Source organism: Triturus cristatus, chromosome 11 (genome assembly GCF_964204655.1).
Source record: "Triturus cristatus chromosome 11, aTriCri1.1, whole genome shotgun sequence".
Lineage (NCBI taxonomy): Eukaryota > Metazoa > Chordata > Amphibia > Caudata > Salamandridae > Triturus > Triturus cristatus.
Genome location: NC_140594.1, coordinates 240,216,069 through 240,234,375, shown reverse-complemented (window position 1 = coordinate 240,234,375; position 18,307 = coordinate 240,216,069). Strand labels below are relative to the sequence as shown.

The 18,307-nt window shown below is 45.3% G+C and overlaps 1 protein-coding gene across 2 annotated transcripts in view; it reads right to left on the bottom strand.

Annotated features, from left to right (window-relative positions):
- The window catches only part of SEZ6L (seizure related 6 homolog like), a 1,319,356-nt gene that overhangs the window by 10,663 nt on the left and 1,290,386 nt on the right, over positions 1–18,307 (bottom strand). The gene's annotated exons all lie outside the window — the stretch shown is intronic.

Below are 18,307 nucleotides of genomic sequence, written 5' to 3'. Positions count from 1 at the left end.
ATTGTATACGTATGCTCCATTGGGAGGCATTGACTGTGAGGGTATACATGATCTAAGAGGGCCAGGGGTCGGTGGATTTCTAATCAGGTGGGAATAAAAATACCCCAGAGGGCGTATACAAATACTATTAGGAATGTGAGCCAATGCAGCGGCTCTTAGTAAGACTGTGGCAGCATGTTGGGGATGCCTAAAATTGACGATAATACAATCACCATTTGTAGCCTTACTAGATGGTCCGATCCAATTCACCCTTCTTGTTGTTATTATGTGGTCGGCAAATTTAACAGGAAACCCACAGTTCTTATTAAGCCAAAAGACCGTCCTATTCTTTAAAGAGTCATGAGTTTCCTCATGGGCCTGATATGCATGAGACTCAATGGGAGGGACATTTGTAAGTACAACCACATAAGGTGCACAATCAGGTGGGAGATTGACATGGCCAATTTTCTTTACATGACTGTGAACTAGCATGTCCTCAGGAATTCCAGTAACCCTGGTGTTCTGCATAATTGGTGTATTGGGAGCAGATAGGGCAGACTCAGCAGCAACTAAAGTATTCTGCCTATTATTTGGTAAATTATTTAGTAAATTGCCTCTGCCTGTTCCCATATCCTCCACAATTAATTTATTATTTTCTACATCTGAGTTTCCTGATGCTACAGCCAAATGCGATTTTATCAACCCACCTAATCTTTCCACTTCCAGAGCCATTATATCTAATTTAGATAACAAAGGTTGCATCAACTCAGTGATTTTTGCCTCTATTTTTTCTTCCAGAGAATGAATTAGAAGAGTAAATGGTTCCAGATCAATATTAGAACTGGTTCCACCCATGCCACTACCATCCTCTGGGTCCTTTAGCACTGCCCCACTATTGGGAGCTCTGTTACTCTTTCCTGTTCTAGGTTTACAGTTCTTCCCCCCACGCTTAACTTGTACCTTCCTGCACAATCTTACTGGTCTATGGTGGGGTGATAAGAGTGGTGTCTCTTCCTCTGATAAGTCAGGTACTATTTCTAGGTGATCTACAATCTGATCTACATGTACCTGTACTTCAGTAGTTACGACCGCCCCACTGCCCCCTTCCTGTCTATCTGTGCCAGCTACAATAACCAAAGGAGAGGGCAACTCTGCAGAAAAGACAGAATTGTTACCTCGCCCTAGAGAAGCTCTGCGAGTATTGTTGATTTGATTAACCTTTTGAACAAGATAGTTGTCCATGGAACCAGCCCCCATTACGGGTTTATTAGTCTTGACCTTAGCCATATTATCAAACGTAACAGTAAACCTTGAGACAGTACAGGTTACCGGTGAATGAAACAAGCGGCTAACTTCTAGTGACACATACAGTTACACACAATAAAACCCACAATATAGTGAATGAACAAGCTCCACAGCGAATAAATACAAGGTCCGTGGCCCAGCCCGGCCTCCTCTGGCCTCTGAGGGCCACAGAGGGCCCGCCCTTTGCCCGGGCTTCGCCCGGCGCTTGTCCCGCGTGCGTTCCGCGATGCGCGTTGCAGCAAGTCAATTTATTCCACCTGTCAAGGGCGGGACAAGGAGGCGGCTTCAAACCCTGGAGGATTATGGGCAGTGTAGTCTGCTTTCCTCTGAGCCTCGGTCCCCCCCCAGCTGCGAGCGTTTCCCGCGAAGCGGGAAACGCGAGTAGTGGCAATAGCAACGGAAATTCACAGGGCACAGGGCACCAGCAAAAGAACAATTCAGGAGCGTGGCTCTCCCAGTCAAATCAGCAGCAATCCTCACAGGGACGGTGTCCAAGGGCTCCCGCGATGCGCGTTGCAGCAAGTCAATTTATTCCACCTGTCAAGGGCGGGACAAGGAGGCGGCTTCAAGTCCTGGAGGATTATGGGCAGTGTAGTCTGCTTTCCTCTGAGCCTCGGTCCCCCCCAGCTGCGAGCGTTTCCCGCGAAGCGGGAAACGCGAGTAGTGGCAATAGCAACGGAAATTCACAGGGCACAGGGCACCAGCAAAAGAACAATTCAGGAGCGTGGCTCTCCCAGTCAAATCAGCAGCAATCCTCACAGGGACGGTGTCCAAGGGCTCCCCCATCATTTTGGCATGTGGTCACTTCCCCTTCCCTTCCTAGATCGCGATTTACTCCTGTCTTGATAGGAGAAATTAATCTCTGACCTTTCCAGGGTGGGAAATAGTTGAGGATGAGTTTGTGAACACCTGAAAATGTAATGTGACTTTAAGGGACTTCAAAAACTTACAGGGCATTCCTGACCTGTGACACCAACTTCACACTTTGGGCCCCATTATGATTGCGGACGGCCCGTCACTGCCAGCCATGCGGTGGCGGTACTTCCGCAACCATAGCGCGATTTTCCGCCACATTGCGATGGCGGAGGGAATCGCGCTCGGACCGTTGCGGACGCAAAGATCGTCTGCCACGGGTCCACCAAAAGCAATCTAATAGATTCCCTGGTGGAAGGATCAGGTAGACCTGAATTGTGGCGCTGCCTACCAGGCACCGTCCACCAAATCAGGATGCTGGCCATTGCAGGCCTTTCCATGGCGGCGATGCTGCCATGGAAAGGCTGGTGGGGATTAGTGACGTTGCGGGCCCCCTTGTTTTGGGGCAGGTGAGGGTGAACTTGGGGGGTACCCATGGTACCCCCTACATTTCACAGCACTACGTGGCAGGCACCGCATGCACAACATGCTGTTTTAGCATTGCGGTGGGTGCTGCTGTCAGCAGCACCTGCCGTAATGTTAAAAATCAAGATCCAACCGCCATGGTGGTGGTCGCATCCTGATCGGGTGTGTGATACCGCCACATGCATGGCGGACAGTCCCGGTATACACCAGGATGGCTGACGGACTCCAGTCCGTCCGCCATCCTAATGACCCCCTTAGTCCCGCCCTTTCTCGTAGATTTACTCACACAATAATCTTTATGGAAGTAAATCCTTTTAAATACGCACAATAAACTTTTGAGAATAGAAAAGGTGGTTTTGCACTTGTTAAAAGCCCTTTTGTGCATGTAAGTGAATCTGACACGTGCAAGCAGTTGTAGAAATCAAGCCCATCGACTTTAATAGGTCAGTTATTACACAGTTGATCAACAGATTTATAAGCCAAACAACTTTTAAAGTAAAACTATGTATGTGTTATAACTGGGAGGTAATAAAAAGGGTAGTGCTTAATTTGAGACAGTGGCTGCTGGTGGCAGTCACCTGCACTCAATTTTGGGGACCAGCACTTATTTTTCCTCATCAGACATTTCCGTAGAGCAAGCAAGGGAAAACACACACAGTTTAAAGACGGAAAAAGAGAAAGACGAAAATGAAGTCACCATGGGACTATGCATGAACCTGCAAGAACGAGATAAAGGGTCAGAGACTGTCTGCCAGTGGATGAAAGAGGCCTGAGGACGGATTCATGAATACACAGCATTGGTATTCGGCGCACTGACATTATATAGCACTAGTCGCGGATATCTGGGCTGCGGTTTGGGTACCGGCGCTCCTTATTTTACAAGTCAAGTACAGAGAAAAAATGTTTTCAATTAGCACTAAAACAAGTGCAATGTCCAGTAACCTGTGCTAACGTAGATCATTACTAGGCATCGATCTCCCACATTGTGTGACCACTGAATACATTCCCAGTGGACACATATTTGCATCGACCTGTACCCACATTTAGGTAGAAGATGGCACCGAATCTACGGGAGATGAATTGCTTTCCTCTGGAGAGTGCAACTTTTGAAGAGCAGCTGCAGAACTGGAACATTAGAAAATGCCAAGGATTACCGCAAAGTGACAAATCGTGCTAATTTTAGAAGAAAATTGCCTAGCTCATTCTGTGCACACCATGTGGGATAATGTGAGCCCTCGTCAATGCTGAGCCTAGTAATAATAGCTCTTCCACGGGGCACCAAGATGAACCATTCAAAACCCCACCGTGTAGGAACCATGCAATTTGAAGTAATGACATCTGTTCTCTTTTCCACGTTAAGCCGTCGGGAGATATTTTCTTTAAATATAAGATCTTTGACGTGCTCGATTGAGAAACTGAATTTAATCAAGAAATGTTCTGAAAGCTGAATGATATCCTACCGATCTGCCCTTTGTTGGCATAATTCTGTAGGCATTGATAACGTGTTCTCATTCCACTTGTATTTCATACTGCCTGGTTGGAATTTTCTGCCCATGATCCATCGATTCTCCTTTGTCAGTTTCCCTCTCAACAAACAATTAAATGATCATAAATGTTCAAGCAATGACAGACAAGTGCCTGACATTTTCCCTGTATTCCTGCTAGCATTTATCACATAGAGTATTGGTCTGTGAATCTGTGCATGCTGGTTGTCATTTCACTTGCCTGAAGTTAAATATATTTTATTCCCTTCAGATCTCTCAAACACCTGCTTATCATGTAACATATTTTTCAGCATGGAAAAAATTATTGATATCTTCCCATGGCGTACCCGTAGGTGTTTTTGCCTTTTAGACTCTGAATTGTAACCTCTGCTTGATCCTGAGCCCTGGTGAATAGGTCTCAAACACAATATAATCAAGTCAAGTCAAGTCAAGTCAAAAGATTGCTTTATTCTGTTAAGAATTTTAAAACCATCAAAGCACAGGACAATGTTTCATAGTGCAAATAGTTACAGTTACAAAAGTCAAATAAGACCACTAACGCAATACAAATTAAAACACAATTTACACCATTTCATGAATAATAAATAATACAATACAATTGGCGCATAATCACAATAAGAAGTATATCATCCAAATGATTCTACAATTTTTACAAATCCCATAAAACCATTACTGCTTCATCAGACCACATTCTCCAACTATTAAAAACAATACTAATAAGATATGGGGAGGTTACTAAAAAGACTGCGCCCTATTTCTACACCTAATGGCCCCTGTAATGTAGCTGGCTACCCCGAAGCATACCAGTGGTGACCCAAGCATTTGCAGATAAGCCAGTGCGGGCCTCACTTGCTCGAAATTACAGTTCTTAAAAATAGGAAAAATAAATTTCTTGCGCTGCAAAGAGTAAAATTTACAAAAAAATACCAAGTGCAACGTGTTTTGTTCTGAGGTGTTATCGCAAGGACAAGGCCCCAGCGTTCCCTCTTTGAAAAAACCCTTAGGGTAAGCCAAAAGCCAGGGAAGCATGTCATGCTTAAACCTTATTAACAAAAACAGATGAAATAGTTTGTTTATGTAGGTCAGGTATGGCTGGATCTCTCTACCTATACTTAGCGTGACAAACCTCCTGACTGCCGGCTTTCCCAATTCACCTCCTTCCCTCAGTAACATCGCTCTACTCAAGAACTGAGTCTTAAAGGCCTTTATCTCCGCTTTACTCAACGCACTTGGTTTGTCAAACAATTCGAGGCAGCCAAGTGACACCAAATTGAATTTAATATATCGAAACCACCTTGCCCGGCTTATCCGTCGAGGACCGTGAGCAGATGGAGGCCTCCCTGTCTGTCGACGAGATTGCTACCGCGATTCGTTCCCTTCGCTCGGGCAAGGCTATGGGCCCCAACGGACTGCCGATTGAACTGTATAAACTACGCCCGGATAAAATCGCGCCCTTCCTCCGCCGTATGTTTCTGGAGTCGCTCGAGCGGGGTTCCCTTCCCGACGACCAGCGTCTGGCTACCATAGTTGTGATTCCCAAGGACGGTAAGCCACGAGACCGCTGTGCCTCATATAGGCCTATTTCCCTACTAAATGCCGAACCGAAAATCCTTGCCAAGGTCCTCGCTAATCGCTTGCTGAGAGTTATATGTGATTTGATACATCCGGATCAATGCGGCTTTATCCCGCATCGTAATACCGCTCTCAACTTGCGGCGTCTCCATGGCGTCCTCGCTAGGGCGGAGTACTTCTCTGAACCGGCCATATTGGTTTCCTTAGACGCTACGATGGCCTTTGATACCATCGAGTGGCCATTCCTTTGGGCCGTCTTGGCGAAGTTTGGCTTTGGGGAGGGATTTATTAGTTGGGTTAAGCTCCTCTATGCTGGACCAATGGCTCAGGTTGTTGTCAATGGGCGGGTTTCTCGGCCCTTCGCTCTCGGGAGGGGTACTAGGCAGGGGTGCCCATTGTCCCCTCTGCTCTTTGCTCTCGCCTTGGAACCGCTCGCTGCCTGGCTCCGCTGGGAGCCCTCGATCAGAGGGATCCGGTGGGCCCCGGGCTTCGAGGATCGGGTCTCGTTGTACGCGGATGACATTCTTTTGTACCTCACCTCGCCGCGGAAGTCGCTCAATGTGCTTTTTGATGTTCTTACTTCCTTCGGGAGTTTGATAATTAACTGGTCCAAATCTTGCTTGTATCCTATCTCCGGTGGCCTTCCTCTCTTGCCGCCTCGGCTTCCGATCCAAACATCTCAATCCGGCTTTAAATACTTGGGGGTGTACGTTTCGTTGGATCCGGCGGTCCGCTACGAGCAGAATCTCCTGTCTCCCCTCCGGCGTTTGAGGGTGGATACGGCTCGGTGGTGTAAGTTGCCCTTGTCTCCACTTGGTCGCGCAGCACTGTTTAAAATGATGTCCCTTCCCAGATTTCTTTACGCACTCCAGAACTCCTTCGATATCATTCTGGCGGCCTACTTTAGGGAAGTGGAGAGTTTGCAGAGGAGACTGGTTTGGGACGGTCGTGCGCGTATCGCTTTGGCAAAGCTGACTCTTCCCTGGTATGACGGGGGCATCGCGCTTCCTGACATTAGAAGGTACTATTGGGCCTCCCAGCTGGCTGCCATTAACCATGCTACGTACGCTCCTGGTTCGAACCCGGCATATGAGATGGATAAATTCCTGCTTCCCGGCGGTAACTATAACAGAGCGCTTTACTCTCGATCTGCCGGAGGGACCCTCACGGGCCCTACTAGGATTGCGGTACGTGTGTGGAAGGCAGCGAATGTAGCTGTGGGCTGGAGTGAGCGTTTAACGTGTGCTACTCCTTTATTCGCCTCGGAGCGCTTGGGAAGCCTCTGGACAACGAAAGGCTTTGAGCATTGGGATACGATCGGCATTAGCAGAGTGGGGGACCTATGGGTTAAAGGCGCGGTTAAATCCTTCGCGGCGCTTCAGAGCGAGTACGAGCTTAGTGAAAGGGAGTTCTTCCGCTATGCCCAGGTTCGGCACGCCCTACTCTCGGTCTTTGGGGAGGGGACCGCGGTCCCTGTTTCTTCGCCTCTCGAGGACCGTATACTCGACGGACACGTCCCCGACAGTACTATCTCCCTGATTTATAAAAAACTAATAAATAATCGGGCTGATCTCTTGGTGCGTCTTCGGGAGGCGTGGACGGGTGATGGGGTTGAGTTGGACGACGAGGACTGGCAGTCTGCGCTGTCATCCCCTAAGGAGGTTGCCATCCCGGCCCGTCTCCGTCTGGTCCAGCTTAAGATTCTCCATCGTGTCTATGTGACGGGTCCCCGTTTGGTCTCGATGGGGTTTTCTGACGACGGGCTCTGTAAGCGTGGCTGCGGGCTCAGTGCCACCTTTCTCCACATCCTCTGGGAGTGCCGCGATGTTGCGGAATATTGGCGCCAGGTGCATGATGTTATGAAACGAGTCACTGGGGTCGCTCTGCTGCCGGAGGTGCGCCGATGTGTTCTGAATGTGTGGGAGCCCAATGACTATAATGCGGCCCAGGCTCGGTGGGCGGCCCTTGGGAACATGATCGCAAAGAGAGATATTGCGCAGCTTTGGGGTTCCCAACGGCCTCCCACCGTGTCCGTATGGAAGGAGAACATGGACTGGTGCATGTTCAGGGAGAAGACGGTGTATGTGGCTCGTGGTAAACCGGGGGCGTGGGGTAGAATCTGAGATCAGTGGAATGTGTATCGAGGGACTATCTGTTCTCCCCCCCTGGTGGATACGTCTGAGGTTGCCTTGTCCCCCTGATCCTTGAGGGTTCCTTGCTTAATTTGTTCATCTGTGTATAGATTTGGTTTTCCCGTGGCCCCCCCTCCCTCTCAGACCCCCCCCTTTTTTATTGGCCACCCTAGGGTGGTTGGGTGTGGAGTTCCTCGACTGTGGTTAGACGCCCTTTCAATGTTTTTCGCCTTGCTTTTTGTTTTTCTATATTTTTGTTGATATTTATGTAAAAAGGGTATATCCTGACGTCCCTTAGGTGCAGTCTGATCTCCTGTAATTTAGCGGAGCCCCTGTGGGCCAGTCATTGTTTTTTGAACTGCTTGATCATTTCTGAATACTAGCGGCCGGCCCAGGAGGCTTTTTCTCTGCACAATAAAATTTTTAAAAACCAAAAAAAAAAAAAAAAAAAAATAATATATCGGAACCATGGGATAGACATGGCTTTGTCAAGAGACAAACAGTCTTGAATAATAAGTTGATTTAAATTCGGAGGTTGCTGCGCCCAAATTCTCAACCAACCTAATAATGGAGCCACAGAAATTTGATCAATAAGATAACCTGCCCCCAGGTCTTCGTGTATATTAAAAATAGGAGCAGATGGGGGGAGTGACAACATTTTCCGAAGAAAAGCATTTTCTATTGTTTGGATTTCAGTCGTAGCCTTGTAACCACATACCTCGCTACCATATAGGGCCATAGGAACACACTTAGCTCTATATATCTTCATAAGAGCGGGTAGGGGTTTACACCCCAAACGTTTTACAAAGCCCAACAGTGCTCCTGTCGCCCTAGCAAGAATGTTCTTTTTCTGGGCACGTTGCATGACCCAAGATCTCCTGTCATCAAAGACAATCCCCAAATATGGGAAGGTCTGCACTTTTGTGAGCTCCTGCCCATTACAGTAGAATTTAGCCTTTTTCGCCCTCCCACAACCAATTGACATGGAATGTGATTTTTTAAAATGTATTGTTAAGTCTAAAGAGACCATAAAATCATGAAATCAGTTTAAAAGGGCTTGTAGGCCTCTCGCGGTTCTTGCCAGCAGAACCGTGTCGTCGGCATACAATAATGCTGGAATCAATTTTGAGCCGGCTCTGGGAATATCCTTAGTGGTTGAAATTAGAGCCACACCCAGATTATTAATGTAAAGCGAGAAAAGCAGGGGGGCAAGAATACACCCCTGTCTTACCCCTCGCTTTACCTGCCATGCTTCTGACAGACTCCCATCTTCATTGTAGCAGACGACTGCGGTAGTGTCCTCGTGAATAACCGTCAGGAATGCAATCAACACAGGATCAAGCCCCAATACCACTAGGGAGGCCCATAATTTTTGACGATTTACAAGATCGAAAGCAGTGGACAAATCCATAAATGCTAGATGTAAGTCCCCCTGCTTGGCGACCGTGTACTTCCCAATGATGAGATGTAAATTGAGGCATTGACCCACTGTGCCCTTTCCTTGTCTAAACCCGTATTGTAAGTCGGAGATTATGAGTTTATCTTCCAACCAATTTGTTAATCGAACGAGAACTACTTTACCCATTATCTTCAGGGCAGAATCCAAGAGAGAGATGGGCCGGTAACATGCCGGATCTTCTCTTGACCCTTTTTTAAATAATGGAACTATAACTGCTTTGCCCCATGACGTAGGAGCACCCGCCTTTGATACTGCGTTAAAAACAGAAGTTAAAATCTTAGCCCAGTACCTTGGATCTGCCCTATAAAGGTCCACGGGGACGCCGTCTGGACCTGGTGCTTTACCTTTTGCCATTGACACAATGGCCTCCAGGACTTCATCGTCCTTAAAATGAATTTTTGAGGCCTGTTTAATATCCCCGTAATTTACTGGATTAAGTTGATGAATCTCAGAATAAAGACCACTAAAGTGGTCCACCCATCTATCTGGTGGGATAAGACAGTCTTTATTTGTATTCTCCAACTCATCAAAAAGTGAACTATTAATCACCTTCCAGAATTGAGTGCTATTTTTCAAAACACTTGCCTCTGACAATTCATCCCATGCCATATTTCTTAACTGGATTTCCCTTGCCTTTATAACTTTTTTATAGGACCTTCTTGCCTCTATAATCTTACTTGAGTCTTTTCCACTTTCTTTCAGTGCCAACAGGAGGGCGGTATGAGCACTAGAGCAGGCATGATCAAACCAATTTTTTTGTTTCTTAGGCCTTGGTCTACCGTGGCAGGTTAGGTTACCCACTACCTGTTTTGTTATTCTCTCGAAAGCGCCAAGGATTTCCACTGGTTGCGACTCTGTCGACAAACATAGACTTAGATCCTCGTTATTACTATTATACGAATTCTCGAGGAAATCAGCCGGGGTGATAAGATCCCATCTCAATCGTCTTCCCTGATCTTTAGAAACTTAGTTTAAATTAGAAATCATAGGCAGATTATCCTTCATCAGAGCCTTGACTTTAATTTCCATAGTGAGAGGATTGTGATCACTTAAGGCATTTTGGGTGACACAAAAGGCACCTATTAAGTCCTTCAAAAGACAAGACACAAAAATATAATCAATCGTACTATAATGGCCTTGTCCGGTGAACGTAGGGGTAGGAGACAAAGATTCTTGTACAGGGGAAAATAAGTGAAGGGCAGATACAATACTCTCTAAGTACATCCCACCCTTCAGTGTTCAAAATGGGTAGCCTCTTGAGGGCAAAGATCATAATTAATATTTTCAAAACAATTGAGATGACATACATGGATATTGAAATCGCCAAAAAGTAAAAGAGAATAAGGTGTAACATTGTTTGCATCATACTCGTCCAAGAATGTAAACAGTGTTTTTAGGTGCTCCAGTTCATCAGACCTAGTGAATGAGTTATAAAAATTCACCACTAATAAAGACGGCAAGTTGGCACCTTCAAGTTTAACCGCCAAAATGTTTGGAGAACTAGTCACTAACAACTCTGTACTGTATAGTAACTTGAGGCTAAATAATAACAAAAGACCCCCCCGTGATCTCCCCATAGTGGAAGGCACGGCATTTTTATTAAAAGACTGGTTCCCATCCAAATGATAAGGGTCTTTAGCCTCCCACGTTTCTTGAAGGGCAATTACATAGTGGGTGGAGAGAAAAGCCTTCCAATTTATATCGCCTCTTTTAGATCGCAGGCCAGCAATATTCCATGATAAAGTCATAATTTTATTCGTTATTGGGATTCCCCCCCCCATGCCCCATCTCTTGTGTCACGGTATTCTCCAAATTCAGTGAAAGGAGTTGAAGATCAACATCCTCTCTATTTACAGGTACCGTAACAGTCAAATTACCAGTTACAATAGGAGGAACTATTTCTCTCCCTTCCACTTGAACCTCCTCAGTGGTCGTCTGGCTAGTTCCTTTACCACAAGCTATCTTTAGGGGTAAAATTCTGTCTCCAAAGCCATTAAAGTCAATACTGTCTTTCACAGCCAACACCGTGGAAAACAGAAATCCAGAGTCATTTGAAAAAAACGCTCTAAGTTCATTATTATGGGCCTGAACTCTATCAGCACTGAGTTAATCATTGACATCTAAAGTGCTAAGGGCCTCATATCTATTACTAAGAACCAATGTACTACTCGCAGGGACAAACTGAGAGATGTACCCTCTATTTCCAGTAAACCCCGAATTGTGAGGTGGATAAAAAAAAAACAGCGGGAGAACATTTACATAGTCCTGATGTATTCTGATCGACCCTGCCTGCCTCAAGATGTGGTCTACTAAGTCGGGAGAGCTAAAGCTCACTACAACGCAGTCACCCTTCAACGACTTATTGGTCTTCCCCACCCATGGGACCCTTCTTACCATTTTAAAACTTTCAAAAAGGTGGCTCCCTAATACTGTCTTGCCAGCTAAATAGTGAAGGGCTTTATTTTTTAACGAGGACCAATGCTCTTCCCTACCATCACGAGTTTTCGGAACGTTTGCCAAAATTACAGTATATGGACAGGCCTCCGGCGGCAAGTACAGAGGACGCTCCCTTGAAGGATACTCAACAAGAGGACTTAGTCGCCCTATCGGGCCCCTAGGCCCCGAACTATCACCACCATTAGTTCCTAAAGCAGGTGGAGGAGGATTTATAGGGCCTACAGCAGGGGTCGTCATAGACTCAACCAACTCAGAAACTCTAGTTGCTACTACACTTAAAGGGTGCATCTCAGGTGGATTTTGCCTTGGCATCGATGCATTCTGGCCCGCTATATGACGTTCAATGAGGACAAGTCTGTCGTCAATCTTATTAAGTCTATCCATGACTGGCAATATAATCGCTCTCAATCGCTCATCCATAAGTTTTAACAGTTCGGCCATCTTAACCCCCGTGGTATCTACTTCCCCCTGGTCAGTACACTCATTACACCCGTGACACTTGTCAACCTGGACAACCACGCTACCTTCCTGTCTGTCCAACCCATGAACGGAATCTTTGTTCCTGGGTTGTTTGGCTTGTTGCCGACTTCCTTTGGGGGCGTTATTAGCTTTTCTTTTCCCCTTAGCTGTTTTAGTAACAGCAACAGGAAGGACCTGTATCTGCCTAGTACGTGTGACTGGTGGTGAAGGAGGGAGGCTAGAGATATTCGTAGAGGCAGGAGAAATTACAAGGCTAGGCTCTAACACAGACCCAATAGGGAAATGACATACAGCCTGTAAGGCGCCTAAACTTAAGGTAGTATCACCAGGTTGTTTTACAAGATTAATCTGGGTTAATGGCTCCAAAGATAACCTCCTTTCCACCATTTCAATTTCCCTGGAAACAACGGTTTATGCTTTTTTTAAAAAGGCATCTAATGTCCCCGTACCCCCCATTACAGGGCACTTACTATTGCTTTTAGCCATATTATATAATGGGCAGGAGCAATGATCAGGACTCGCTATATAACGACTAGCAAGAAGACAGAAGCCTCCAAGGAACAGCACACCTCCACTTCTCACTAATCCTGATTAAACTTGTGTGTTATATATAATCATTTTGAAATAGCTTTCCAATCCACACCAGCACAGCAACTGTTAGTGTAAGAGTAGCTTTACTTATGGGAAGTGAATGTGCTGACAAGGTGAAGTATGAAGTGTTAATACTTAACTAAATAGGCTGCTATATTGCAGGACCCTTCTTTTTCCTTTGCATTTATGTATATACATGAAAGCTTTGGAAAAATGTGCGTTATGTTTGCCCATAGCTTATTATTGTTTCTATCTGAGTTTGGGCAGTCACAATGTTGCTGCCTCTGCTGATGTGTACTCTGCATCTGCTAAAGCAAGCAAGGAAGAGACTGCCTGGTAACATGTATTCATGGTGACAGAGGAGCCAACAGCAAGTGTCTCTTTTCTTATAACCTTTGTGGAGGTTGGAAAAGATGTTTGCTAAAGCGTCGCATGACCTGCCACTACACGTAAGAGCCTCATTCTCACTGGAATTCCACAAGAAGCTGAAAATCTAGATTTATCAAGCAGTCCCACCAGGCCCTAGGTGTGGCTAGACTACTCCTGGTTGATAGTGCCCTCTGCCAATCTGCATAGCATAACATAATCTTGTGCCATCTGATGTTACTCCCCAGGAAAGCTCTGCAAAGTACAATTTGTTTATTGGACTATCTGTGATTTGAGACCTGTTGAGAATAGGACGATTAAGGGCATTGTTTTGAGCTTGACGGATGGGATACTCCATCAAAACATGAGGGGACATCCTTTGTGACAGATGATATTGTCTGCCAAATCTAAATAAGGCCCTAAGAACTGTACAATTATCAGATTCAGATTGGAACTGTGTACCTATTTTTTAAACTCTCAATAACTCTGAGTGGGTGCATGAGCAGAAGACAGCACCGCTTAGAAACATAAAAGACCTAATTTTGAGTGTCTCTGGAAACGTGTTGTTGTTTTACCACACCTGTAATTAATAATAGCGGAGTTAACAGTAATTGGTGGCGGGGAAAATACAGTCCATTACAAGTTGGACTCCGAGGTTCCTTTTTTTTTTTTTTTAAATATGTTTATTACAAGGATTTTTCCCCATTTTTTACAGAGCACAACGTCATGTTAGAAAGTAAAATATACAGAATACAACATGCAATCAAAAGCCCCTGTTGAGATGAAATCAAAACCAATTATACACCAAGATTTTGGCTAATTAGACAGATATCCATAATAAATCATTGTACACACAATACAGAATAGAGAGAAGGTAGTAACTAGCCACATGTTTCCTGACTTTCCTTCCAATTATTAATAGGCTCCCATATTTGTAGTCCTAGTCTTCTTCCACTTTTACCCTTCCTTGCATATATCCCTTTCTCGAGGTTATAAACCGAAAGCAATCTAGCCAACCATTGATGAAAAGTAGGTGGGGTTTGATCGAGCCAAGCCGAAGCGATACAAATTCGCAAAACTGCCCTAGCCAAGAACATAAAAAAACATGCTGGGTCATCTGTGCCATCGCCATCTATACCAAGCAGGATTCTTGATGGAGTGAGGGTAACCTCGATTCCCAGTGATCTCCCTAAGAAAGCTTCTACGACTCGATGGAGTGGATACAGATGTGGGCAAGTGGCAAAGACGTGCACTAACTCGGCGTCTAATCGATCACATCTAGGACAGGTGGTGCCCGCTGTTCCTCCCCACTGCGCGATTCTAGCAGGTGTATAATATTGCGAGTAAATTGTTTTATAGTGCTGGGCCTGAAGTGCAGCCGAGCAAAGGGTATTACGCCCTAATTCTAATGAGAGATGGAAGCACCCATGTCCTATCCCAAGTTTCTCGGCCCATTTACTTTGATATTTCGCAAGGTCATCCTCTTTACCCGCAATCAATTCGGCATAAAGTCTTTTGATCGTACAGCTGGCCTTACCCTCAATAATTTCCATAATTGCATTTTTCCCAAACCCAGCAGACCCACCCTTTTTGGTTATTAGAAAGCTCCTGACTGCAAATAATTAAACAAAATTCTAGTCTCAACCCTATAGACTGACTGGATATCAGCAAACTGCCATATTCCATTCATACCCATTAGATCCCCCACCTTCGTTACCCCTCAGCGCCCCCAGTCTGTAATAACCGGATCTGCAAATATTTCCCCTGGGAGGGTATGATTCCAATACAACCGGGTATATGCATGAAACCTCCCTAATCCACATCTTTTCCTAAAGGATGTCCATATCTTGTGTGCAGCGATCAGCGTCTTAAACTTTGTTCTTTTAAAATAACTTGGATCTGTGTATTTCAAAAAGGCTTTCTCTGCATCCCCTCCAAGTAATAACGAGTAAATAGCTATAGAGTCTAGATTATTCTCTGAATAAGGGCCTCCACCCCCTAAAAGTCCAGACATGTACTGCAAGGCTGCTGCCCAGTAGTACATTTTCAGATCAGGACCAGCCCAGCCTCCCCTGTCCCTAGGGAGTGCCATATATCGTACAGCCCTTCTAGTCTTGCCTTGTGCCCATAAAAATCTATTTATTACCTGTTCTAGTATAATGAACCATTTTGCCTCGAATGTAAGTGGGATTGCTCTAAACAGGTAAAGAAACTTTGGTAAGAGGATCATTTTGATGATATTTGTACGCCCAACTATAGAAAGGTGAAGATTATGCAATCTATCCAGATCTTTTTTTGCTTTATTTATTATTGGTTCTATGTTCCTATCCATCACTTTATCCAGATCCGCCGAGATGTTAACGCCAAGATGAACTCCAGATCCCACTACTCGACTGTCCGAGCATTCTGTCTTCTCATTCCTAATTATCTGCGTTTTGGGTCCATTCAGGGCATATACAGAAACTCCGCCAAAGCATAAGGCTTCCATCTCGACCTCACTTATGGCCTCAGTGAGTGCTGGAGTGAGAATTGCTACGTCGTCGGCGTATGCCAGGATTTTACAATACCCACCTTGGGTCTTTATAGGGGGATCCTGTTATTCGCCTCCAATTTACGTAGTAGAGGGTCTATATACAATGCAAAAAGCAGTGGCGAACACCTGTCTCGTGCCCCGTTTAATCTGTAGGGGCATTGTATATCCAGCATTCACGCGGACTCGAGCTGTAGGAACTAAGTACAATGCCTGAATAGCCTTTATAGAACCCTCTCCACATCCAGACCATCTCAGAGTTGACCAGAGATAGTCCCAGGAGACCCGATCAAATGCTTTTTCAGCATCCAGTAACAAAACTGACATCGGATCTCCTGTAGCCTCTGTGGAATCAAATAAGGTAATGACTCTGTGGATATGCTGCGTCGTACCTCTTCCTGGAATAAACCCATGCTGAGTTGTACTAACCATTGTATCTATAACCTTTGATAGCCTAGTTGCCAAAGTCTTAGAGAAGATTTTGGCATCAGCATTCATCAGCGTAATCGGCCTATAAGACCTTGGTTCTGTGGATGGCTTCCCCTTTTTTAAGATAACTACAATATCTGCTCCTGCCCAAGTGTTTGGAACAGATATCCCTAGCTGAGCCTGTTGTAATGTGGTAACCAAGTCAGAGGAGATTACATCCTGAAAAGTCTCATAAAATTCTATCGGGATCTGGTCGGGCTCGGCTGCCTTACCTGACGATAGGCTTGCTAAAGCAGCAAATATCTCTTTTGCCTCCAGGGGTGCGTCTAGGACTTCTATATTATCCTGAGAAAGATATGGAGCAGGAATATCGCTAAGATATGATCAGATTTCTGAGGGGTCTTTTGGCTGTTCTTCGTCGTATAGTGTTACATAAAACTGTCTGAAAACCTCGCGGATTCCATCCGGATCCGTGAACAGTTGCCCAGAGCCATCAGCAATCCCTTTGACTTCACCTAGAGCTGCTTTTTGCCTTGCACGAACTGCTAAAGTGTGGCCCACCAATTCACCAAATTCGTAACACTGTTCTCTTCTTGCTAAGTATGTGGCAGCCACCTTACTAGATATGTTCTCCTCTGCCTCAGATTTTGCCCTAGCGACTTTAATAAGTGCCTGGTCCAGGGGTGCACCTACTGCCGAGAGCGAGGCCAGATTATCCTCGGTATCTACAAGAGCCTTGGTCAGTTCTGTAACTCTTAATCGCTCTTGCCTTTGTCTAAACAAACTGAAGCTTAGTGTCTCACCCCGAATACCTGACTTAAAGGAGTCCCAAGAGATTCCTGAGGACGTACTACCTCTATTAATTTCCTAGTATCCTTTAATCCAGTCTTTCATAAGTTGTACGTAACCCTCATTCTTTAGTAATACCCATTCAAAGGTCCATATCCGTTCGTTCCTAATTTCCCTTGCGGTGTCTAGGGAAAAAACTAGAGGATTGTGATCGGAGATAACCCGAGGCAGTTTTTCAATCTGGGAGTTTGCCAGCAAACAATTAGAAAGTAAGAAATAATCCAATCTAACACTAACCTTGTGGGGGGCAGAGTAGTAAGTAATACCAGAATCGGTGGGCTTCAACTTTGCCCAAGCATCTACTAATGCATTATTCCTTGCTAGACTTAGGATTGCACAACACACTCTCTTCTTTCGACCCTGATATCTCTCGGTAGGGTCCAAACCCAAACCTCCTACCCCATTGATATTAAAGTTCCCACAGAGAATTACATGTGAAGCCCATGTAGCCAGTTCTAAATCTAAAAAAGCGAATATCTCCGGGTCATCTTCAGTTGATCCATATATTGACCCCAAAGTAACCCAGTCTCCACCTATGAAACATTCTATTAAAGCCCATCTACCCCACTGGTCCTCAAGTTTTTTCCTGACTACCACATCTTTTAATCTGGACAATATAGCCACCCCTCTAGTTTTAGCCCCCTGCTTTGAATGAGCAAGCAGATGAAACCCCCAGCTGTTCCAGTAGGAAACCCTTGGTCCCCTCAATATGTGTCTCCTGCAGACAGACGAAGTCTGCCCGCATTGCTCTCAACAATGCTGCTACTCGTTGCCTCTTAAGGTGATCGTTCAGGCCACACACATTAAATGTAACTATTTGTGTGCACATTAAAATACATCTGGTGCCTGTCCTAGCCAAATATCCAGCAACACAGTAATCATACTTTTATTATTGTCTTCTAGTCCTCCAGTATCCATCTCCTCCACCTTTTTATTTTGTGTAAGCCAACATGTATGATCTCTGTAATTCCTCAAGTGCCTAACTGTGCTGTGCCCTCTGACTGTACCCGTCCCCACTCACCCCCAGTCCCCCTCCCTCAGAGTTCTCCCACCCCCCTTACAGGCAAATAGGTCAATCATGACCTATGTGTGACAGCTATGAACCCATAGGAAGTCGCAATCCCCCCTTTTATATCCCTACCTAGTGTGCTTTATGCTGTTGCTGTGCTGTGCCCTCCCTAAAGTATCAAAACTTGATCCAACACTACGTCAGCTTAAAAGCCACCTTGAAATATACATGCTATGCTATGCTATCCCAGTACAACCCTGGTGCCCCTGTGATCCTTTTTTTTCTTTTAACTCTGTCAGAAATGCT